We start from the raw sequence: 26,019 nt of genomic DNA, 5'->3' as shown, positions 1-26,019 counted from the left end.
ACTAAAAAACGTGGAGGCCAGGAGGGTTATGGGAACATAGGATGTACTGTGCATTTCAGAAAAGCTGGTGTTGTTGTGAAGCATCCATATGGCACAGACTGTGAAGCAGTCATTGAAATGAAGGATATCGTTTGGCAGCATATTCAGCAACAGGATGGTCCATTTGTTTCTTGGCCACAGTTTGTCAGTGGCCATTCATGCAGACAGACAGCTTGTTGCTTGTCATGCCTGCATAGAATGCAGCACAGTGGTTACAGGTTAGCTTGTAGACCACATGACTCTTTTCACAGGTAGCCCTGCCTTTGATATGATAGGTGATATTAGTGACCAGACTGGAGTAGGTGGTGGTAAGAGGATGAATGGGACAGGTCTTGCATCTAGGTCTATTACAGGGGTGTGAGCCATGAGGTACGGGATTGGGAGCAGGGGTTGTGTAAGGATGGATGAGTGTATTGTTTAGGTTCTGTGGATGGCAGAACACCACTGTGGGAGGGGTGGGAAAATTAGTGGTCAGGACATTTATAATTTAAGAGCATGACGAATCCATGGTGGAGAATGTAATTCAATTGCTCCAGTCCTTTGTGGTACTGAGTGACAAGGGGAATGTTCATATGTGACCGGACAGTGGGGCTTTGGGAGGTGGTGGGATACTTGTAAGATAAGGCATGGAAGATTTGTTTTTGTACAAGATTGGGAAGATAATTACGGTAAGTGAAGTCGTCAGTGAGACCCCCAGTATATTTTGAGAGGGACTGCTTGTCACTGCAGATGCGACAACAATGGGTGGCTAGGCTGTACGGAAGGGACTTCTTGGTATGGAATGGGTGGTGTTACACCCCAATTACAGAAACCCTAATAAACAACTCCCTGTTGTAAAAGAAGTAGGAAAATTATTCATCCTAACAGTGACAACAGCTGCTGTTGACAAATTTTACACTTGTGATAATTTGATCAACAGGAATATCATGTGAATAATAATATTTATCATGAAATAGTGACTGAATGAAAGAATCTGATAGGATACGCAACAAAAACATCAAAGAAAGAATTGCAAAATAATTGATAATGAAGGTTTAAGCTCAGTTGGTAAATTGGCCAAAGACAGCATTTACCATAGCAAAGAGTTGTAGCCACATCAAAAAGGAAGTTCAATGTGACTACAATTTACCTTGGAAATGGAAAAGTTAGCTTCAGTTGCTATCTAGTCGATCTCTAGTACTACTGCGATCGTAGCATGCAAGTAAGCACTACTACGTTGTTTTAAGCTAATCAGAAGTTTGAAAGTTTTGCGATATAGACTGAAGCATTATTCAGAAGTCATACTAAAGCAAAGTCATCTTTACCATTAGCAAGATAACGGGATATGGAGATTCGCTACAAAGTTAAATTGTGTGAGATTTGTGATGGGACTCAGCCTTCGTGATACTGAACAAACATGAATATTCAAGGACACTGAAAAAGAAAGATCGCTGACAGAAAACCAATTATTAGTCTCGAGTAGATATCATACAAACGCCAACACGAATAACGTAAAATTGTGCCAAGTTGTCAGAAGTTGTCATCAATGACAGGGTTACTGATGCAAATGGAAGCAATTCCCTGAGTGAGAAATCGATGGGCCCGCTCACTGTAGGGACAATTAATTATAAGAAACAATAAAATTGAATTCAAACTTAATTCTTCATGACACCTACAAAATTGAATAGATGTTATCAGGTGTATTAGTGAAAATTAATTGACTATTGGAATATTATGAAGTGAAAAGTGAATTCATGATTATTTAACAGTGAACAGGCATTGATTTGTCCCAAGATTACAACACATTCTGAACATTGGTTAAGTATATGTTATCTCTGGAATTACATCGTGTAGTTATTGAACATGCGATGTAGTGATGTCTTGACAACGGAATAACAATTTATGAACTTAATATCCTTGGTATTCCATAATGTGGCCACATCTTGGGTCATGGATTGAAGATTCTAGACTTTATATTATTAATATTCAACATCCATTATCTAATCAGTCGTAATAAAAAGAAGAACTACAGTTAACCAGTTCGCGCAAGCCAAAATGTCTGTCGCATTCTCACAACAAAAGAAAACTGGTGGTCACAATTTCGGGTCAATTCAGTCATCGCGTCATCGAGGGGTGCAATTTCCGCATTTATTAGTGAAGAAGCAAGAACAGCTACGCATTCTGACACACTGCTCTATCGAAATATTGACATTAATCATGAAAGATGGTATCTGAAATATGTCCAAACCATGGGAGGAGTTTGTGTTTTTCTGCTAGTTACAGGGTGGCATTGTCGTGATTGGTGGCTGCCGTTCCACATCATACCGACTGGGACAACCATCACCTTCGATTCATGTCAACTCTAAGGAGACCCCGACGCCACATCATTTGGCACCTACAACGCAGGGTTTGACAATGCCAAATGACACAACATGCGAAGCTCGATGCCACCATGACTCCAACGTGAGGGTCGATGGTTCGTGACTATGAGACATCTGCAGACGGAGTGACACAACGCGTCGGAGAACAGGAACAGCGCAGAATGTCAGTCGAGACAGCTTCATTGGCTGCCGGCAGTGATGTGAGCAAGACTGCAACAACATGCAAGCAGACTACAAACAGTAATCACTACTCAGAATAAGTTTTAATTCAGATACGGTAGATTTCGTTAGTTTACCAAATTGGTAATTGTGAGAATTTTATTGTGCTGGTATCAAGTAGGTAGTAAATTTAGTATTGTGTGACAATTGTGGTTATAGTTAGCATTGGTATTAGTAAAAGTAGTTAACAAAATTTATATCACGTCAAGAAGAGGTACAAAGTTGCGTAGCAATTTCGAAAAAACTGTTCCGGAATCCTGTGATGAATTGAGTGAAGTATCAGATCATGCGGATCAATAGAACGATTGTCAATGTGGGAATAGAATCTTTTGCTGAGTCAGACAAAATTAACATCCCTAGTGTATCTGGCTCTGGGTTAGAAATAAGGAAATGGAATCTGAGGGAAATAATTCTGATCCTAAGGAGCAAGCAGTCAGTGAATCCATGACGAATATTACACCAACAGGGTCAGGAAATACAGATGTCCTTAATGCCATATTGGCAAAATTAAATATGTTGGATGATTTAAATACTAAGTTCTCTCATATGGATAGTAAGTTGGCTGAACAGCAAGTGACTTTAAAAACCAAGTTTGCTGAACAGCAAGAGACTTTAAATGTTAAGTTCGTGGAACAGCGGGCGATGTTAGAGAACAAGTTATCTGACATCAATGCTAGGTTAATGGAGCAGCAAGCATCTATTGATGCTAAATTTAGTGATCAACAACAGGCAATAGAAGCTAAATTTGCGGAACAACAGGCTAATATAATTGCCATTTGAGAGGCCAAATTTGTCGAACAACAGGTTAAAGTTGATAATAAGTTTGAAAATCTAGAGTTAAGGTTAGCCAACTGAGAGAAGGAGGAGATAAGAATTATTGATCATGTAGATAAAATCAATGAAAGTGTCACTACTTTTTCAGAACAGTTCCGGGCTGTGTCTGAAAAGGTTGATGACTTAGCTGAGAATAACAGTTGTATCACAGAAAGAATAGAGGGATTAACTGGTCATTTGAATGATTTAGAGAAAAATTCATTAAGTAAAGTGGATACATATATGCTAGATAAAACTACGAAAATAGAAGAAGAGCTATCTGAATGGGCAGAAAACAAAACAGTAGAAGTTGATGGAAAGGTGCGTTCAGCTATTGAGAGTGCCCAAAAAAAGTACAGGGACTGGTGACGTCCGATAATTCTCTGATAGAGACATTTGTAACAGAATTTTGGCAAATTAAAGACAAAATTATTGAGGAACGTGCTAAAGGCTGTAAATCAGCAGTTTGTATCACTTGGTCTTCTATCAACCATCAGTAAGCAATTCCAAGGAGGAAAATGAACAAATATGTGATGATATGAAATCTGACTGAGAGTGCAAACGCCCGCGAGTGCAACATAGCACGCATGTAGGTGAACCGTGGGAAATGAACAGCCAACCAGATGAGGAGGATGATCCTTGCATTCAGAAAGGATGCATTTTGTCACTGAAAGTAGAACAATAACTATTATTGTTCTAGGAATATTACTAGTAATAGCAACTGGAACAGTGGCAATCAAATTAACAGTCATCTTCCAGAGTTCAACCAAAATAACAGTAATTCTAAGACCAGTAATGATCATTTAGATCACGGACAAAAGAAAAATCATAAATGGAACATGAATTACCAATATTCAAAAGGGAATTTTGTTTGAAATAATAACCAAGTGCCTCGAGCGGGAGGTTTTTAATGAGTTAACGTTGTAACTACCAACAGGAAAAGAAAGTATGGGGGGTGGCAATCGTCAAATAATCAATTTTGTGATGATGGCAGTAGGAATAATTGCATTCCTATGGAGCCACAGAATAAATCAAATTGGGGAAATTGTCCAATGCGCAATGTAAGTTGGGGAAACTCTAATAATGCAGTACATCTTCTGGGTCCAGCAGACCCATACCGTTATCAGACGGAAGAGGTGTAGTTGTGGACAATCCATATCCACAAACAGGAAACAAAATTCATATAGTTGAGGTGCATGAACAGCCAAGGGACCTAAAAGATGGACGGTCAAACTAATGCCAGTCATTTAGGCCTTCCTTGGGTGGCTGGTATTGAGGAGGGAAGCAAATGTCGCAAGTTAATAAATATTCTAGAATATAGTAAGGAAACTGATATTCAGGAAGATCTCATGTTGGAACCAAAACAGGAAATGAATGAGAGTGGGTATACGTTGCAAACAATTGTCAAAGTAAAAATTAATGACATACCGATTAATGTACTTATAGATACAGGTGCGACGGTTAGTGTGATGATGATGAGTTACTTGAATATGGTTAGTCGGCAATGAAAAATACTCACCTTACCAGTAACAGGCTTCACGGTGTCAGAGGCGTTTAGCGCAAAAGTGCAACACATCATTCAACAGGTACAGGTGATGGTAGAACTACAAGGAGTAGCCACTGAATGCACTTTCTTCATAGTGTCTCGAATGTCAATGCCGTGTATTTGGGGGATGAATTTTTTATGCGACTATGGTGCAGTAATTGATATTAAGGAGGGTGTATGTACTTTTATAGTTACATTAAGGGTAACATAATTAAAGAAAAAGATTATTTTGGGAAAGTATTGCCAAAATATAACAGTTAATTGTCTACCTGTGAATGCTTTGCATTTGAAGGGTACTGATTGTATTAGACAAACTGATGCTGAGATAGATGTATCAAGCAGTGTAGAAAAATTACGCGAATCAGAATGTCTATCAACGGAACAGCAGGATGAATTGGGAGAAATATTGCATCACTATTTGCCTGTATTTAATAAGAAACCGGGTGTAATTAAGGATTTTGAATATTGTATTCAAACATACCCCCACTTGATGTTTTATAAAACTACTTATTCAGTCTCCTGGTCCAAAAGAGAAGCTGTGACCAAAGAAATAAAATGATGATAGATTGGGGAATAATTGAGACTTCAACTTCCAAATACTCAAGTCCAAACAGCGATATTCAACTAGTTCTTGATGCTCGCAACATTAATAAGATTATCAAACCTGTAAGAACATGCCCTGAGAACTTAGAAGAACTATTGCAGAAATTTCATGGGGTGAAATCCTTCACCTCCCTTGACCTCCGTGGTTCCTACTGGCAAATTAAAATAGCAAAGGAATTCATTTTTCTGGGACGAAGTTACCAATTTAAGGTAATGCCATTTGGTCTTAATATTAGCAGTGGTGTTTTCATAACTGCATTAGATACAGTGCTCGGACCTGATGTACTAGAACGTGTCACTGTATATGTAGACGACTTACTTATCACCACAGAGACCTCGGATGAACATGTTGAATTAATGAGCCGTGTATTTAATAAATTCCTTGAGTATGCGGTCATGATTAATTTATCAAAATCCAAATTTGGTAAAAATCAAATAAAATTCTTATGCCATATTGTGACACCAGAAGGGATTATATCGAACCCTAAAAAGTTGGATGCAATAAAAAAATTATCCGTATCTGCAAACTAAAAAACAATTAAAGTCATGTTTGGGTCTTGCATCTTTCTTTAGGAAGTTTGTGTTGCAACAATTATTAAATAAAGATTGTCTGTTGCAGTTGTTTAGGAAAAATATTCCTTGGCAATGGACAGAAACTTGTAGTAAAGCTTTTGACGACAATCGCAATGCTCTGATTAATGCTCCATTGTTGCATCATCCACAAATGGATAAAGACTTTTACATAGCTACAGATGCAGCGGAGACAGGAGTAGGTGGTACCCTATTCCAAATGCAAGATGAGAATAACGTAGAAACTATAAAAATTATCACTTTTGCTAGCCGAACCTTATCTGGTTGCGAGCGACTGTGCAGCACAACTGAGCTGGAAGTGCTAGCAATTATCTGGACACTTAAAAAGTTCCAATATTTTATATAAGGAAAACAAATCATGATCTATTGTGACCATGAAGCAGTGACATTTTTGATGACAAGTAGAATGCTACATGGCCGACTAACACATTGGGCCTTATTGCTACAAGAATATGACATAACTGTTAAGCATGTTAAAGGAAGGGATAATGTCACTGATGCATTGTCGAGGTTAGCATCTACAAAAGTAGATGAGGTGGAAGAAAAACGGGTAACAGATTTTAAAGTGATGATGTTCGGAAAACTTCCGTATAGGAAAGAAGTTAACAAAATGTGTTCAAAAATAGGACAAGTGCAGAAATCAGATGAAAAATGGAAAGAAATTAGAAATGACTTAAGAGAAGGAACTCATAGTAAAGTTAATGATCATTACCAAGTGCAAACAGGTCTATTATTTTATCATGGAACTGAGAAGGATGAGTGGAAAATAAGTATTCCCTCACAGTGTATTGAGACCTTATTATGGTTCACACGTGTAAGATGGGGACATTTCAGAGCTGACAAATGTGTAATGAAATTGCAACGGCTATGTTTCTATCCAGGTTTATTGAAAAAAAGCTCAGGAGATACTCAAGAGATGCAGAATTTGTCAAAGAGCGACGCCAGTCAATTATTGTGTCAAAGGTGTATTACATCCCATAATACCAAGGAAACCACTGGGTATCATGTCATGTGATACGTGTGGGCCATTTCCCATAGCTAAAGGAAATTTTAAATATATATTTGCCATGTATGATGTATTCACGAAATATGTGAAGCTATACACCTTGCGAACAACTATTGTAATACCCATGGTGAGAAAGATTACAGATGATTATTTAGTGAAAGTAGGGAAACCTGAAATACTCATTTCAGATAATGCATCATATTTCCAAAGTAAAGTGTGGAAGGATACAATGAATACATGTTGGATTCCTCATGTATTCATTGCCTGCTTTAATCCGTCAGGAAACCCAATAGAAAGAGTCTTTAGAGAAATGAATAGATTTATAAGAACTTATGTACCTAATCAACACCATAGATGGGGTCGAATTAGTTGAAGATTTTGAAGAGAGGTACAATGAATTACCTCATACACCAACTGAGTGTTCACTGAATGAGATCTTATTCAATAAGAAAATAATAATTGGCTTAGTAATTTACCACGTCTGCATAATGAACTGAAAGATCGCAATGAAGTTATAGAAAAGGTATATTTAAAATTACAACATAAAGCAAATCTTAGAAATCGCCAATTTGACAAAAAGCTAGGTTGAGGAGTAAAGTATAAAGTTGGTGATAGTGTTTTATCAAAAAAATCACCCCAAATCTTCGAAGATAAGGAAATTAAATCGAAAATGGTGTAATTTGTATAAAGGACCATACAGAATTATTAAGATACCACATGTAGGAGGATACCTGCTGAAGATAAAGGGGGTGTACCCACATTCAGAGTTAAAGAAATATTTTAGTTGATTGAAAGTTTAGAGTTAAGTATGCAAACTAGGATAAGTCATAAAACAGGAAGACATTATAACGATGTTTATGAATTTTTCTATATAGAATTAGTAGACAATGAATTAGAGATAAATAATTCTTGCAACAATTAAGTTTGATTTAGTCAAGTCTTCAAGAAAGATTATGAGCTACAAGTTCGTAATCATCATTCTGTTCATCGAAAGTTTATTAAGTAGTATAAATATGTGCATATTATTATGTTAATGATTGATGTTGATATTCATATGCTAACATGCCTCTACATGTTGTGTGATCAATGAGGCATCAATTTAATAGAGTAAGTGAGCACAATGAAACATCTTACCGCGATCATTCGGGAGTAAGGAAATTTCTTTAAACAACATCGCTTATTTTGAGGAGGGAAAAAATGAGAAATGATTACAGGTGAAAAGAATTGAATAAATGAACCAATAAGACTTGAGAAAAAGGAAAAAATTACTGGTAAAGAAAAACTCATAGAATGGTGCCAATGTGTAGAATGTTGTACTTGTGCATAGACTGATAGTACACATGTGAAGTGGCGATAGACTAGTCATACTTACCACAAATATTATTAACTAAATGCAGAGACAATGTGCAGAATGAGCATGATGAACTGTGATAGTAATGTGTAATCTCATGTTATGTACTGAGAAGAGAAGTGATTTAATTGTTACAGCATATACAACAATGGTGATGCGGACATTCTTAAGACAGACTGTGCTGAGGTTTTAGTGCAGTGTACCGGGAAGGCAGCCACTGGACCAGACGAGCAAGAGTAATCGGATCATACTCGCTGTCATATACGATCTGAGTCTGTGGCAGCTTCGCCATAGTTGATGGAGGAGAGGAAACTGGCTTCAAACCAGGCCATGTTTGCAGCTTGCATGGTCTGGTGCAGGTGCTGCATCAGTGTGGTGATGTGCTGAAAATAAAATGAAAAATTAATTATTCATAAGACATGAATCTTAAATTCATATTATTGTACAAAAAAACATTGTAATGATTTAAATTTTGTATGTATATGTGTATCTGTGTGAATGTCAGTGTGCCAAGAATAAAAACAAAGACCTTACCTGATTAGGTACGTTGAAACAGGAAGTCACGTACCCACTTCATCGTCAGGGGGGGATGTGTAACACCCCAATTACAGAAAACCCTGTTGTAAAAGGAGTAGGAAAGTTAGTCATCCTGACAGTGACAGCAGCTACTGTTGACAATTTTACACTTGTGATAATCTGATCAGCAGGAATGTCATGTGAATAATAATATTTATCATGAAATAGTGACTGAATGAAAGAATCTGATAAGATACACAACAAAAACATCAAAGAAAGAATTACAAAATAATTAGTAACGAAGGTTAAAGCCCAGATGGTAAATTGGCCAAAGATAACATTTACCATCGAAAAGAGTTGTAGCCACATCAAAAAGGAAGTTCAATGTGACTACAATGTAGCTCGGAAATGGAAAAGTTAGCTTCAGTTGCTATCTAGTCGATCTCTAGTACTATTGCGATCGTAGCATGCAAGTAAGCACTACTACATTGTTTTAAGCTAATCAGAAGTTTGAAAGTTTTGCAATATAGACTGAAGCATTATTCAGAAGTCATACTAAAGCAAAGTCATCTTTACTGTTAGCAAAATAACGGGATATGGAGATTTGCGACAAAGTTAAATTTTGTGAGATTTGTAATGGGACTCAGCCTTTGTGATACTGAACAAGCATGAACATTCAAGGACATTGAAAAAGAAAGATTGCCAACAGAAAACCAATTATTAGTCTTGAGTAGATGCCATACAAACGCCAACACGAATAACGTAAAATTGTGCCAAGTTGTCAGAAGTTGTTGTCAACGACAGGATTACTGATGCAAATGGAAGCAATTCCCTGAGTGAGAAATCAATGTGCGCACTCACTGTAGGGACAAATAATTACAAGGAACAATAAAATTGAATTCAAACTTAATTCTTTGTGTCACCTACATAATTGAATAGACATTATCATGTGTATTAGTGAAAATTAATCGACTATTAGAATATTATGAAGTGAAAAGTGAATTCATGATTATTTAACAGTGAACAGTCATCGATTTGTCCCAAGATTACGACGCATTCTGAACATTTTTTAATTATATGAAGCACTGAAAGACCTGAGTCGAAACAAGGCCCCCGGAGTAGACAATATTCCATTGGAACTACTGACGGCCGTGGGAGAGCCAGTCCTGACAAAAGTCTACCATCTGGTGAGCAAGATGTATGAAACAGGCGAAATACCCTCAGACTTCAAGAAGAATGTAATAATTCCAATCCCAAAGAAAGCAGGTGTTGACAGATGTGAAAATTACCGAACTATCAGTTTAATAAGCCACGGCTGCAAAATACTAACACGAATTCTTTACAGACGAATGGAAAAACTAGTAGAAGCCAACCTTGGGGAAGATCAGTTTGGATTCCGTAGAAACACTGGAACACGTGAGGCAATACTGACCTTACGACTTATCTTAGAAGAAAGATTAAGGAAAGGCAAACCTACGTTTCTAGCATTTGTAGACTTAGAGAAAGCTTTTGACAATGTTGACTGGAATACTCTCTTTCAAATTCTAAAGGTGGCAGGGGTAAAATACAGGGAGCGAAAGGCTATTTACAATTTGTACAGAAACCAGATGGCAGTTATAAGAGTCGAGGGACATGAAAGGGAAGCAGTGGTTGGGAAGGGAGTAAGACAGGGTTGTAGCCTCTCCCCGATGTTGTTCAATCTGTATATTGAGCAAGCAGTAAAGGAAACAAAAGAAAAATTCGGAGTAGGTATTAAAATTCATGGAGAAGAAATAAAAACTTTGAGGTTTGCCGATGACATTGTAATTCTGTCAGAGACAGCAAAGGACTTGGAAGAGCAGTTGAATGGAATGGACAGTGTCTTGAAAGGAGGATATAAGATGAACATCAACAAACGCAAAACAAGGATAATGGAATGTAGTCTAATTAAGTCGGGTGATGCTGAGGGAATTAGGTTAGGAAACGAGGCACTTAAAGTAGTAAAGGAGTTTTGCTATTTGGGGAGCAAAATAACTGATGATGGTCGAAGTAGAGAGGATATAAAATGTAGGCTGGCAATGGCAAGGAAAGCTTTTCTGAAGAAGAGAAATTTGTTAACATCCAGTATTGATTTAAGTGTCAGGAAGTCATTTCTGAAAGTATTCGTATGGAGTGTAGCCATGTATGGAAGTGAAACATGGACGATAAATAGTTTGGACAAGAAGAGAATAGAAGCTTTCGAAATGTGGTGCTACAGAAGAATGCTGAAGATTAGATGGGTAGATCACATAACTAATGAGGAAGTATTGAATAGGATTGGGGAGAAGAGAAGTTTGTGGCACAACTTGACCAGAAGAAGGGATCGGTTGGTAGGACATGTTCTGAGGCATCAAGGGATCACCAATTTAGTATTGGAGGGCAGCGTGGAGGGTAAAAATCGTAGAGGGAGACCAAGAGATGAATACACTAAGCAGATTCAGAAGGATGTAGGTTGCAGTAGGTACTGGGAGATGAAAAAGCTTGCACAGGATAGAGTAGCATGGAGAGCTGCATCAAACCAGTCTCAGGACTGAAGACCACAACAACAACACATGTTATCTCTGGAATTACATTGTTTAGTTATTGAACATGCGACGTCTTGATGACGGAATAACAATTTATCATTTTAACACCCTTGTAATTCCATAATGTGGCCATGACTTGGGTGGTGGATTGAAGATTCAAGCCTTTATATTATTTATATTCAACATCCATTATCTAACCGGGCATAATAAGAGAAGAACTAAAGTTAGCCAGATCATGCAAATCAAAAAGTCTGTCGCATTCTAACAACAAAAGACAACTGTTGGTCACAATTTCGGGTCAAGTGAGTTGTCGCATCATCAAGGGGTGCAATGTCGTTTTTATCAGTGGAGAAGCAAGAGCGGATACTCATTCTGATGCGCTGCTCTATCAAAATATTGACATTAATCACGAAAGATGGTATCTGAAGTATAACCAAGCCACATGAGGATTTTGTGTTTTTCTACTAGTTACAGGGTGGCGTTATCATGATTAACGGATTCCATTCCACGTCATACCGACTGGGACAACCATCACCTCCGAGTTGTGTTAACGCTAAGTAGACCCTGACGCCACAGTGGCAGCTGTAGAAAGTGGAGGTATAGCAACTGAATTACATTCTCTGCCATGGTTTCGATTACTTCTCATCGTGCCCTTAAATGAGAAAAGTCCTGCCCATTATCCTTCCCAGCCCTCCCACAGTGGTATTCTGCCATCCACCAAACTACACAAAGTACTCATCCATCCTTACGCAATCCCTGCTCCCAATCCCCAAAGGGAGGACTACCTGTGAAACCAGTCATGTGACCTACAAGCAGTGCTGCATTCTATGTAGGCATGACAAGCAACAAGCTGTCTGTCCGCATGAATGGTCACCGACAAACTGTGGCCAAGAAACAAGTGGACCATCCTGTTGCTGAACATGCTGCCAAACGATGTCTTTCATTTCAATGACTGCTTCACAGCCTGTGCCATATGGATCGTTCAACCGTCATTCCACCACCACACCCAGTCTTTTTTTTTATTTTATTTTATTATTTTTTATTTATTTTTCTCTATTTCTCTCCTTTTCTGCTACTTCCCCCCCCCCCTTTCCACCACTTCCCTGCCCACCGCCCAACCTGCAGCACTTCACTGTCTGCCCCCTACCCACCCCAGCCTCCTCCTTTCCCCCACCCAGTCACCACTTCCATCACGCACTGGTGCTGCTGCTCGTAAAGTGGGTCCAGTTGCCTGAGACTGCAGTTATGCATGTAAGTTGCATTTGCGTGAGTGTGTGTATGTATGTGTGTCTATTGTTGACAAAGGCCATTGGCCGAAAGCTTTATGTATGAAATTCTTTTGGTTGTGCCTATCTGCATCTCAACATCTCTGGCATATGGTGAGTAGCAACTTTCCTTCTTATGATATTGTTACATTCCATCCAGGATTTTCCATTGTTTGACTAAACTAGAAAAGGAGGACTTGATGGTTCTGATCATAGTCGTGCAGGCACATGGGATGGTTATAGAAAAGGAGGGGCAGTCCCTAGAAAGTGAGGCTAGGTGGCAACCACAACTCAAATCCAAGTTGAGGATATTTTATTCTGTATAGGAATTCCTCACGAAAGTTGAGAACTTTTCTCTGTAGTGTGTTATTTATTCACATACTTCCCTTAATTTTGTTTGTGTTTTATTAATTCTATTGCTCATACATTTTTATCAGTATTTTGTAATTTATGTACCAGTTCACTTCATGAACAAGTAATTGTGGCTCACATGGTCCTAGGGAAGCAGATAGATAGATAAACACACAACCCTGGTACATTTCCATGGGAATGACAGGTACCTTGGTGCCTGGCTAAAATGCAAACTACTTTGTGAAAGGGGGCGGGGGAGTGGTAAATTACAAGGTGTATTGCAAGGTGCAAACCATCATGTCCAAGTGTAACAGACAAAGTTCTCTAAATAAGAGGTTAGCTCGGCCCATGTACATAACTCTTATTAGGCCTCTAATTGTACATGCAGCTCCAGCCCACTCAAGCTTAAGAACAAAACAATACAAGGATGATGATGGTGAGCCCCTACCTCTCAGCAATACAGTCTGGCTCTGCCAGCAACATATATAAAAACCAGAATCGGACTATCACAAGAAAACTGACAGCATGTAAATCACCAACAAACTTTACATGGTAATTTAAACCAAGAGGCTGATTTTATAATCAAGTTGTCTCCTTTATAATGTCATTGTATGTTATAGAACCAAGACTGCTGTGATTGGCCCATAAGACCTAACTGGTGCTCAGCAACAATGGCAACTTCTCCACTACTAACAATCATAGCATCCTAACATGAACTGTCACTGCTGGCAGAACAATCTGCTGAGGCCCTACCACCCATCTAGACTGTCACAGAGGTTTTTTTCCCCACAGCTTGACACGGCACTTCTTTCCCTCCACACTATACCACTAGCCTTTAAACAGTTCTGCTTACTATACCCCAGATGCAACCATATTAACATGTGGTCATAGCCAGATGAATAGACAATATCGAAGACCTGCATCCTGTGAATTCACGTAAGCAAACTAACCCTTTTGCAGACATGACAGCAGAATTTTTTGAGAGTCTCCTTGCAAGAGTAGGCAGAAAGGCCTCTTCTTCTCTATCACTATTTGAACTCCTTTAGTAGAATCATCACCAACAGGGCACTATGAAATGAAAACCAAAAAGTAGCTTTTCTCTTGTTACCAGTAGTTCACCAACTCTGAACGACTATATATGCCCCCATCACTATTTTTGCCATATGAGCCTATGACCACAGCTAAGAACTTCTTGTTTGTGCCAATAAGTGCAAGAAGAGCTATTGAAAATGTCTGATTGTAATTGTAGAATTGGGATCCACTGATTGGTGGTTGGGGAGTGGTGGTGGAGGGGGAACAATTTTGCATGTGTATTTCACTTAAGCATCCAGACAATTGGGGAAGTTCCAAAGGTCCCAGAACTCTTGTGTCATGTATATAGACAGTCTGTTTCGAGTGAAGTTAGAATCACTTTGTGTAACTCAGTGTCAGTTATAGCATAGTAGACTACTTTCATTATGAAATGAACAGTTGAATGACCAAGCTGGAAACTTAAGGCTATCACCTGGAACAAATCACCATCCATTGCCAAGAAGCTGGAAACATCAGTTTATCAAGAAAATGTGCTATATAGAAAAATGTACTTAGTATAAACTAAAATACATGAAAGTGTTACAAAATCAAAAATGTTTTGCTAAATATTGAAGAGCATGGTAGGCAAAAGTATTCATGTTTCTTTAATTAATTAACATTTTTAAAAGTCTTTGCAAGTCTTGTACTTCAAATTTGGTGTCAGAATCCTTGGTCTACTCTGTAGCGTATGACAGTGTACTGTATAGCAGATACAGTTCCTCTTAAGTTACACATATATTCCTCCACACTGGGAAAATGAATACAGAAGCTTGGGGTCAGTTGAGCATAATGATATCAGATGTCAGATCGGACACGTATGGTAATGACACTGTCATGTGTCATGTCTTACATGTGCAAAAATAGGCAAAATAAAACAATGAAAATATTTAATTTTTGTAATGTACACTCCTGGAAATTGAAATAAGAACACCGTGAATTCATTGTCCCAGGAAGGGGAAACTTTATTGACACATTCCTGGGGTCAGATACATCACATGATCACACTGACAGAACCACAGGCACATAGACACAGGCAACAGAGCATGCACAATGTCGGCACTAGTACAGTGTATATCCACCTTTCGCAGCAATGCAGGCTGCTATTCTCCCATGGAGACGATCGTAGAGATGCTGGATGTAGTCCTGTGGAACAGCTTGCCATGCCATTTCCACCTGGCGCCTCAGTTGGACCAGCGTTCGTGCTGGACGTGCAGACCGCGTGAGACGACGCTTCATCCAGTCCCAAACATGCTCAATGGGGGACAGATCCGGAGATCTTGCTGGCCAGGGTAGTTGGCTTACACCTTCTAGAGCACGTTGGGTGGCACAGGATACATGCGGACGTGCATTGTCCTGTTGGAACAGCAAGTTCCCTTGCCGGTCTAGGAATGGTAGAACGATGGGTTCGATGACGGTTTGGATGTACCGTGCACTATTCAGTGTCCCCTCGACGATCACCAGTGGTGTACGGCCAGTGTAGGAGATCGCTCCCCACACCATGATGCCGGGTGTTGCCCCTGTGTGCCTCGGTCGTATGCAGTCCTGATTGTGGCGCTCACCTGCACAGCGCCAAACACGCATACGACCATCATTGGCACCAAGGCAGAAGCGACTCTCATCGCTGAAGACGACACGTCTCCATTCGTCCCTCCATTCACGCCTGTCGCGACACCACTGGAGGCGGGCTGCACGATGTTGGGGCGTGAGCGGAAGACGGCCTAACGGTGTGCGGGACCGTAGCCCAGCTTCATGTAGACGGTTGCGAATGGTCCTCGCCGATACCCCAGGAGCAACAGTGTCCCTAATTTGCTGGGAAGTGGCGGTGCGGTCCCCTACGGCACTGCGTAGGATCCTACGGTCTTGGCGTGCATCCGTGCGTCGCTGCGGTCCGGTCCCAGGTCGACGGGCACGTGCACCTTCCGCCGACCACTGGCGACAACATCGATGTACTGTGGAGACCTCACGCCCCACGTGTTGAGCAATTCGGCGGTACGTCCACCCGGCCTCCCGCATGCCCACTATACACCCTCGCTCAAAGTCCGTCAACTGCACATACGGTTCACGTCCACGCTGTCGCGGCATGCTACCAGTGTTAAAGACTGCGATGGAGCTCCGTATGCCACGGCAAACTGGCTGACACTGATGGCGGCGGTGCACAAATGCTGCGCAGCTAGCGCCATTCGACGGCCAACACCGCGGTTCCTGGTGTGTCCGCTGTGCCGTGCGTGTGATCATTGCTTGTACAGCCCTCTCGCAGTGTCCGGAGCAAGAATGGTGGGTCTGACACACCGGTATCAATGTGTTCTTTTTTCCATTTCCAGGAGTGTAGATTGTGGTAACAAGACTCACATGCAGTGCAGCCACATTGTGAGTTGCCAGATACAACAAATGTGAATATTAACTCTTAATTAAGGTGACGTACTGATATGCAGCATAGCCTGAGGTCTAGGTTAGATTGAAAGGTGTTAGTATGGCTGCAAGCTGGAAAAGCCAATGAATATGATGTCATATGAATAGTAGTAATTATTGTTATGGCATGTGTTTTATGCAGACTGTACTTTAACAAATTGTTGATTAATGGTATTGGTAGATTCAGTATTCTTAAAAGTTGCTGCAGCTATGGATACTGGTAGCCAATAATTGGTCACATGCTTAAAGAGCAGTAAGAAATACCTATATGTTTATAGTCATTCCCTCCTTACACATTCACATACATTAATAGTGTACTGGGCAAACAACTGTTACATTAAGTACACAGTCTGATCTAATGTTAAAGTATTCTTTATTGAGTGCTATTGTGAAAAGGCCTTAATATGTACTGGAGAACAAGTTAACATACTTTATTTTAGTTTATTAACAGTTAACACTGAAGGAATACACTGATACAAAAAACAAAACATATGTTGTTGAATGTGCTTTATTCATGATTTTTCAAATGTAATAGCACAAAGAAAAACCCAGACTAAAGCCAAGGCAGCCTACAGAAATTTAAAATAAGATTCATAGCATAAATTTCCAAAAAACAGCAGGCAGCAGAAGACTCAGCAAACACACATCAAGTACCGCACATAAAAATGTCCCAATTGAACATACCTTAACCCTTGAAATACTAATGCCTTTTTCATTATGTATATTGCCAGTGAGGAAGTACTTTATTTGCCTCACAAAAAATTAGAAAAAAATGCAAATTTTGTTAATTGTTTTCACTTTTTTTCACAATTTACTTTTTAGAGATTTGCTGTTGTGCAAGAAAGGTCCAGAGCACGGAAATATTTTTTAATAATTTCTTAGCAACACCAACACATTTCCAATAATGTGTACTATGAGCAGGGGGGAGGAGGGAGAGGGATACTCTATGACCATCACTAAAGAATAATTAAAAATGCAAATTTTGTTAATTGTTGTTGACTTTTATTAACCAAAAACATACTTTAAGTAGGGTCCAGAAAATGAAAATATTGAATATGACATTCATTCTGAAAACTTGTGTCTATTAGGTATAAATTAAGCTTTAATTTTTGGATTAAGTTTAACTGAAAATTAAAACAATTAAGCAATCTAATATAAGATGATTACAACAATATGTACTTTCAAATGAAACTAAATCGTTCCAGAGAGCTTTTCAAGTCTCAGACTTCTATGAAGTGCATGTGCAAACAAAGTGATAAACAAAAATTTGTACCAAGGCTGGAATTTGAGCTCATGTCTCCTGCTCACTAGGCAGAAGCACTAATCGCTATGCCAGCCTGGCACAGGTGCTTCGCACACCTGCATGGCTGGCCTATGTAGAAATTTTTGTTTGTCACTTCAGTCTGCATATACACACCATAGATATTTTTTTCAAAATTTTAAAATATAAATTAGGGCTTCATGACTAGATTGTCCACCTTCATAGCTGAGTAGTCAATGCAACAAACACTAATGTAGGGGACCAGGGTTTGATTCCCGGTACTGCCAGGGATTTTTCCTTGGTGGGAGGGCTGGACCGAAATGCACTCGGTCTTGTGATGACCATTGAGGAGCTACCTGTTTAAGAGGTAGCGGATCCATGGTTGAAACATTGACAATGGCTGGGAGTGCTGCATGCTGGCCTCCTTGTCCCTCCATACTGCATCTGACGATGAATGCTGAGGGTGACACAGAGGTTGGTCAACTGTCGCACAGTCTTCAAGGCCTGATCGCAGGGTTTCCTTTATGGCTGGATTACAATATTTACAAAAGGTTCTCCATTCCCTCCACCCCATCCATTGGTATTGTGAGGGTGAAGCATATCATCAGCTTCCATCATGGTGATAATGGATGCCTAAATTTTGAAATTATTTTCATTTTTCTTGTTTTAACTTATTCAACTGATAAAAAACTGCTGATTAAACATTATAAAACATTTGAACTCTGCACTTTTGGGTTTCATATTCTGCTTCCATGGCATGTACCTTGTTACATTTAGAAGCTTTACACTAACAGTAGTCAATCTGATTACCACTGGGAAACCAACTGAATTGTTAAGATATCACCTCGATTCTTAAGTAACAGTCAGCTTATGTTTTCTGATATCACAGCTGAGGGGACATTCATCCTAGAATGACTGAACATCATTGGTACAAGCATTGTGGAAGCTCTTTGGGACAGTGCAATATGACTTCAATGCAAACTGGACAGTGCAATTGACTAGATGCGCTGCTCTAGTGCCCAGTTTGAGTATTCTCATGATGCAAGTGTGTCATCTTTATTGGTGGCTCACTAATGCTGTATTATCCCACTTACCACATTGGTGACCCTGCGTTAACTGCAAATATGCACAAATTTGTCCTTGGGCTCGATCGAACTTACTGCGTAGTGACAACACTCACCAGTGCTCGATGCTACACATGACAACAGCATCGCGCAACCCGCACCTTCTCCACGTCATGCTCCTTTCTGGCATTATGCACAATTCGGTGTCACTGTACACAATATTGGGACCCTTGTGGGTCCCCTGACTTTATGAATGGTTCGCAATAGGTGCTCCAGCCCACGACACTTCACCAAGTCACCTCCAACCTACCAGAATATCTAACACACAAACACTCCCACCTCAGCTGTTGCTCATCCCAGACAAAGCATGAAACCAATATCACTAACTGACATTAGTTGGCTTCCAAGTTTCTCCGCTCCGACTTTCAAGCCAGGCTGCCAACACATTCAACATTAGTGGCTCTGAGCACTATGGGACTCAACTTCTGAGGTCATCAGTCCCCTAGAACTTAGAACTACTTAAACCTAACTAACCTAAGGACAACACACACATCCATGCCCAAGGCAGGATTCGAACCTGCGACCATAGCGGTCTCGCGGTTCCAGACTGTAGCGCCTAGAACGGCACGGCCACTCCGGCCGGCCATTCAACATTAGTGTATGCGGTATAATCCCTGCCCCATGCACATGCCTGACAAACTCCAGTGTCCATGGACCTTCCTGGTTACCAACATGGTAGAACTAGTCAACGGAATGGACTTCCAGTCCATGCTTATTCACCACTCTGCAATCTATCACCACCTCTTCCATGCCTCCACAGCCGGCGCACATCCCACTCCCCTCCCCCCCCCCCCCACCCCCTCCCCCCTCCCAATCGTAACATTCTCCACAAATGCATCAAACTTTCAGATTGTGTTCTCCATACACATCAGTGATACACTGCTTGCAAACACACAGACACAACCAGTCCAGACAGAAAATGACAATCTTTGGTGTCATATCATTGCCATCGCCACAGCCCTAGCAGCTGTACACAAGCAGCACCACATGGCAGATAACAAGCAGCTGGACATGGCGCCACCTCTCGTGTGTGGGCACACCAACCTCCAGCACACACCATACCAACACAGAAAATCACTAGCTCCCGAAAGCCACTGAAGGTCAGTAAACCGCAGTGTGCAGCATCTGTTAACAGTGCTCATGGCCTCTCCATCTCACACATAGGCACATGCACTTGTGCTGTTCATGGCAGTACCATGCAATGCACAGTAACCACAAACAGGACCCACTAAGACATGGACAATGACAGTTAGCCCCAGCAGATCTACATCTTGCCAAAGCTGCAGTTAACAGATCCCTTCAAGCAGTAACTCTTCACCCTTCAGATAGTTAATGGACCTCCAGAATCAAGCTCGTTCCCAAGAAAGATGGCTCTATCAGATTGTGTGGTGATTGCAGGGTCCTCAATTCTTGAACAGCGTATGACATCTACCCCATTTGAAACTTACAGGTCCTTACACATGCCCTTGCAGGTGCTACAGTTTTTACTGTGATGAATACCGATGACATCCAAAAGACTGCTATTATTATTGGTGTGTTTGAGTATCACTTTATGCCACACAGGCTTAAAAATGCACACAGACTTGGCCTCAGTTCACTGACAGTCTATTATTCTGCTTCCCCTTCAGCTACACATACCCATCTTCTTGTGTTTCACTGATGAGCACTCACAGCATCTAGTTCTAGTCACACCGAAGCAGGGTGGAGTGGTGATTAAGGAGGCAAAATCACCACTTCAGCAGATGGAAGTCACTTTCCTCAGGCACACTCTTAACACTATCAGCATCTAACCAGCAATTGGATGTACTTCACTGTTGCAAGACCTTCCTCACCTGGAAACGAACCACAACCTTCAGAAATTCCTCAGAATTCTCAACTTTTAGCGCTAACACTCTGACAGGCAGCTGAATTGCAGATCCTGCTAACAAATGCTTTTGAAATGCAATGAGAAACACAGGAAAATGAAATTACCTTTGACCCCAGAAATGATGGAAGTGTTTTGCCACACTAAAAATTGCCTTGTTCAAGCTGTTACATTGGCACAACCACAAATGGATGTACAAATTGACACTTACAATGGACGATAGTGACACAGCATTTGGAGCAGTTCTACAACAGACTGTTAATGGAGTACCACAACCACTTTGATTTTCCCCAAGAAACTCTTGGCCTCACAGTTAAAATGATCAACATTTGACGGCGAGCTGCTTGCAGTTTATTCCGCTGTGCATTACTGAAATGAAGACATTGAAGGTCATCACATAACAATACACACAGTTCATAAGCCATTGGTCAATGCCATTTGCAATCCACCCACAGATGCCAGCCCCCAACATTTCTGTCACTTGGATCTTAGTGACCAATACATTACTGACATCCAATACGTGCACAGAGCCTATAATATCATTACCAATTATTTCTCATGTCTTCCTACAAATGCATGACAAAAGAATAAACAAATGATCCCATTATCACTCAGTTATTAACTGATGGAAATGCAAGCCTCCAGACTGGACAACACATTTTGCCTTCAACAACCACCACATTACTCTGTGATGTCTTTCTGGGAAACCACAACCACTGATCGCCGTCAAAATGTAATGAGAAGTAGTTGACAGACTTCACAACCTCAATCACCCTGGTGCCAAGGCAATTACACAGCTGATTACAGACCATTTTGTAAGGCCACTGGGCTGTTTATCCTGCCAACAAAGCGAAACTAGGCATCACGCTTGGCCTGTAATATACAACTTTCCAATACCGACATCACGTTCCGAAGATGTCCACATTGACATCATCAGATCACTGCCTGAGTCCAAAAAATTTCATTACACTCTCTCTGCCATTGATAGAATGACTTGCGCGATGTAGGTAGTCCTCTTCCATGATATCACAATGTACACCATCATACAGACTTCTGTCAAACTAGGGACTGCCTGCTTTGGTGTACCTGATGGTTTTACAACTGACCTGGGCAGTCAGTTTGAAGCAGCCCTTTTCAATTGGTGTGGTTCCTGCTGATTATCTCAGTAGGTGGGACTATACCAGGCACGGCCTACATCTCAACAGGAAAGGGAAGGGGAAACTGGCTGGGGTAATAGCAGGAAATTTAAGGGGGGGAGGCACTGCCATGAGTGGTAAAATACCAGTGGTTACAGGTGTTGGAGCAGCACCTTTTTTAGGATAGGTAAGACAGAAAGATGTCAAGTTCTACGAGAGGTCAGGATTGAAACAAATCTTCAGTTTAGAAAAGAAATAAAACAGCACAATTCTAGCACATTGGATCACCAATCACAGCTATCAATTATAAATTTTCACCAATCACCAGAAATTTTATCTCCACCAAGTTGTATCTCAGTCCTAGGTAATTGCATTGATGAATTAAAGTCACCCAACCCAATTGACATAATCTGCCTCTCTGAACACCATGTGACCACTGGTATAGGAACTAGGCCTAAGCACAATGAGAAACTCAGGCAGGAGAGTACTGCAAATGTTAGAATAAGGAAAGGTTCTCATAAAAGTATAATTAAAAATAATGTAAGTATATTTCATCAAAATATTGGGAGTTTAAAGAATAAAGTAGATGAGCTTCTGGTTTGTTTAGAAGATTTAGAAGCTGAGAATGAAATAGATATACTATGCCTGTCTGAGCATCACATTGTTACTGATATGGATAAGGTAAATGTAAGTGGTTATAAGCTCCTGCACATGTAATGAGAGAAAATATGGAGAAAGGAGGAGTTGCCATATATGTCAAAAGTTATCATTGTGCAAAAAAGTTTTGTGTAGAGAAACATATAGAAGCATGTGCCTGTGAGCTTAAATTAAATAAAGGCACATTTATAATTGCAACTGTATATAGGTCCCCATCAGGAAATTTTCATCTATTTCTGAAAAATTTGGATTCCTTGTTGTGCTATCTGTCAGACAGGGGGAAGCAAATTATTATTTGTGGGGACTTCAATGTAGATTCTCTGAAAGAAGGTAATAGGAAAAATGACCTTGAAGTATTACTCGGTTCTTTCAATTTGACACCCATTATTGATTTTCCTATTCGGGTGGTAAAGGATAGCAGCTCACTGATAGATAACTTCTTTATAGACCAAGATAAGTTTAACCAGATAAATGCTCAGCCTGTTGAGAATGGTCTTGCTGATCATGGTGCACAGCTAGTTACGATATATGACATAGCTCCATTCAGCAATACTAAACAGTCCTCCAAAGTAGTACGTTCAGTCAACGATTTAACAATTGCAAATTTCAGGGAAAGCCTACAGCAGTTAGACTGGGATGAGGTGTACCGTGAGCCTGATGCCAATTTAAAATATAATTTATTTCATGACATTTTTGTAAATGCATTTGAAAACTGCTTCCCCAAGAAAATAGTTAAATATACTCGTAAGAAACCTTGTAACAAACCATGGCTTACTAAGGGTATAAAAATATCTTGTAACCGGAAAAGGGAAATGTATCTGACAGCAAGAAAGAGTAGTGACCCAGAAACTATCAAAAATTATAAAAACTACTGTGTTATATTAAGAAAAGTTATTAAAAAATCCAGGAGTATGTGTATCATGTCTGAAATCAGCAACTCTGATAATAAAATTAAAACAATTTGGAATATTATTAAAAGAGAAACAGGTCAACCAAGAGCAGAGGAAGACAGTATTACCATCAAATTGAATGAAAACTTTACGAACAAAAAGTCAGAAGTTGAAAATATTTTTAATAATCATTTTCTAAATGTTGTGGATATAGTAGGATCCAGGTGTTCATTAGATGATGCTAGGCTGTTAATGGAAGAGGCCATACCTATGCAATTTGATACAATTGAAATCTCACCCACTTCTCCCTCTGAAATTAGGAAAATAATAAACTTGCTTAAAAGCAAAAACTCACATGGAATTGATGGCATTTCCAGCAAAATACTAAAAGCTTGTTCTCAACAGATAAGTAAGATTCTCAGCCACCTGTGTAATAGCTCTCTGGAACAGGGCATTTTCCCTGATAGACTGAAATATGCTATTGTTTTACCTTTGCATAAAAAGGGGGATAGATCTGATGTCAACAATTACCGTCCAATCTCCCTTCTAACAGCTTTATCCAAAATTTTTGAGAAAGTAATGTACTCAAGAGTAGCTTCACATATCTGTAAAAATGAAGTACTAACAAAATGTCAGTTTGGTTTCCAGAAAGGTTTTTCAACAGAAAATGCCATATATGCTTTCACCAGTCAAATTTTGAATGATCTGAATAACCGGACACCACTCATTGGGATTTTTTGTGATCTCTCAAAGGCTTTTGATTGTGTAAATCATGAAATTCTGCTAGACAAGCTCAAGTATTGTGGCATGAGTGGGACAGTGCACAAATGGTTTAATTCGTACCTAATTGGAAGAGTGCAGAAAGTTGAAATAAGTAGTTCTCGTAACATGCAAAGATCAGCACATTCCTCAAACTGGGGAACTATCAAGAATGGGGTTCCACAAGGGTCAGTCTTGGGTCCTTTGTTGTTCTTATTATATATTAATGACTTACCATTCTATATTCATGAAGAGGCAAAGTTAGTTCTCTTCGCTGATGATACAAGTATAGTAATCACACCTGAGAAACAAGAATTAACTGATGAAATTGTTAATACTGTCTTTCAGAAAATTACTAAGTGGTTCCTTGTAAACGGACTCTCACTGAATTTTGATAAGACACAGTACATACATTTCCGTACAGTGAATGGTATGACGCCATTAATAAATATAGACCTTAATCAGAAGCATATAGCTAAGGTAGAATATTCCAAATTTTTAGGTATGTCCATTGATGAGAGATTAAATTGGAAGAAACACATTGATGATCTGCTGAAACGTTTGAGTTCAGCTACTTATGCAATAAGGGTCATTGCAAATTTTGGTGATAAACATCTTAGTAAATTAGCTTACTACGCCTATTTTCACTCGTTGCTTTCATATGGCATCATATTTTGGGGTAATTCATCACTGAGGAATAAAGTATTTATTGCACAAAAGCGTGTAATCAGAATAATAGCTGGAGTCCACCCAAGATCATCCTGCAGACAATTATTTAAGGATCTAGGGATATTCACAGTAGCTTCTCAGTATATATACTCTCTTATGAAATTTGTTATTAACAACCAAACCCAATTCAAAAGTAATAGCAGTGTGCATAACTACAATACTAGGAGAAAGGACGATCTTCACTATTCAAGATTAAATCTAACTTTGGCACAGAAAGGGGTGAATTATACTGGCACTAAAGTCTTTGGTCACTTACCAAATAGTATCAAAAGTCTGACAGATAACCAACAAGTATTTAAGAAGAAATTAAAAGAATTTCTGAATGACAACTCCTTCTACTCCATAGAGGAATTTTTAGATATAAATTAAGAAAAAAAATAAAGAAAAACAAAAAAACACAAAAAAATAAAGTTGTTATATTAACTTAAGTATGTTGTTAAATTAACCTAATTATGTCATGTATTGGAAAATTCGACTCGTTCCACATCATTACGAAATATCGTATTCATGATCCATGGAACTAGTATTAATCTAATCTAATCTAATCAAATCTCTTTGCAATATCTGTGGAATCGACCATACATGCACCACTGATTAACATCCACAAAGCAATGGTTCGGTGGAGCAGTGTCATAGAACACTGAAAGCAGCACTCATGTGCCATGGGGACTCATGGACCAAGGCAGTTCCATGGGTCCTACTAGGCTTATGGAGTGCATATAAAGAGGACCTTCTCACTTTGCTCGCTAAACCAATATATGGAAAGCCCCTTGGTTCTCGCATATTACACACTGCCCACATTCAACAACGGTGAGTTGATGTCCCACAGTTGGTACAACGCATAAAAAATTGCATCCACAACACACACAGATCCCTCTGCCATCACCACATGCATCGCTTAAGTTATTTGTTCTTA

At 39.7% G+C, this 26,019-nt stretch overlaps 1 long non-coding RNA gene across 2 annotated transcripts; it reads right to left on the bottom strand.

The window, feature by feature from the left end:
• Nucleotides 1–8,587: 8,587 nt before the first annotated feature.
• LOC124799261 lies at nt 8,588–25,395 on the bottom strand. 2 transcript variants are annotated; one of them, XR_007016998.1, is made up of 3 exons: nt 25,360–25,395; nt 9,063–9,145; nt 8,588–8,911 (listed from the first exon to the last, which is right to left on the bottom strand). It is a non-coding gene; the product is annotated as an uncharacterized LOC124799261 (long non-coding RNA). The 2 variants fall into 2 exon arrangements; XR_007016997.1 differs by lacking the exon at nt 25,360–25,395 and adding an exon at nt 24,610–24,654.
• Nucleotides 25,396–26,019: the final 624 nt, after the last annotated feature.

This window comes from Schistocerca piceifrons, chromosome 5 (assembly GCF_021461385.2).
Source record: "Schistocerca piceifrons isolate TAMUIC-IGC-003096 chromosome 5, iqSchPice1.1, whole genome shotgun sequence".
Classification (NCBI taxonomy): Eukaryota; Metazoa; Arthropoda; class Insecta; order Orthoptera; family Acrididae; genus Schistocerca; species Schistocerca piceifrons.
The sequence above is the reverse complement of the archived record's forward strand: the minus strand, read 5'-3'. Positions and strand labels throughout refer to the sequence as shown.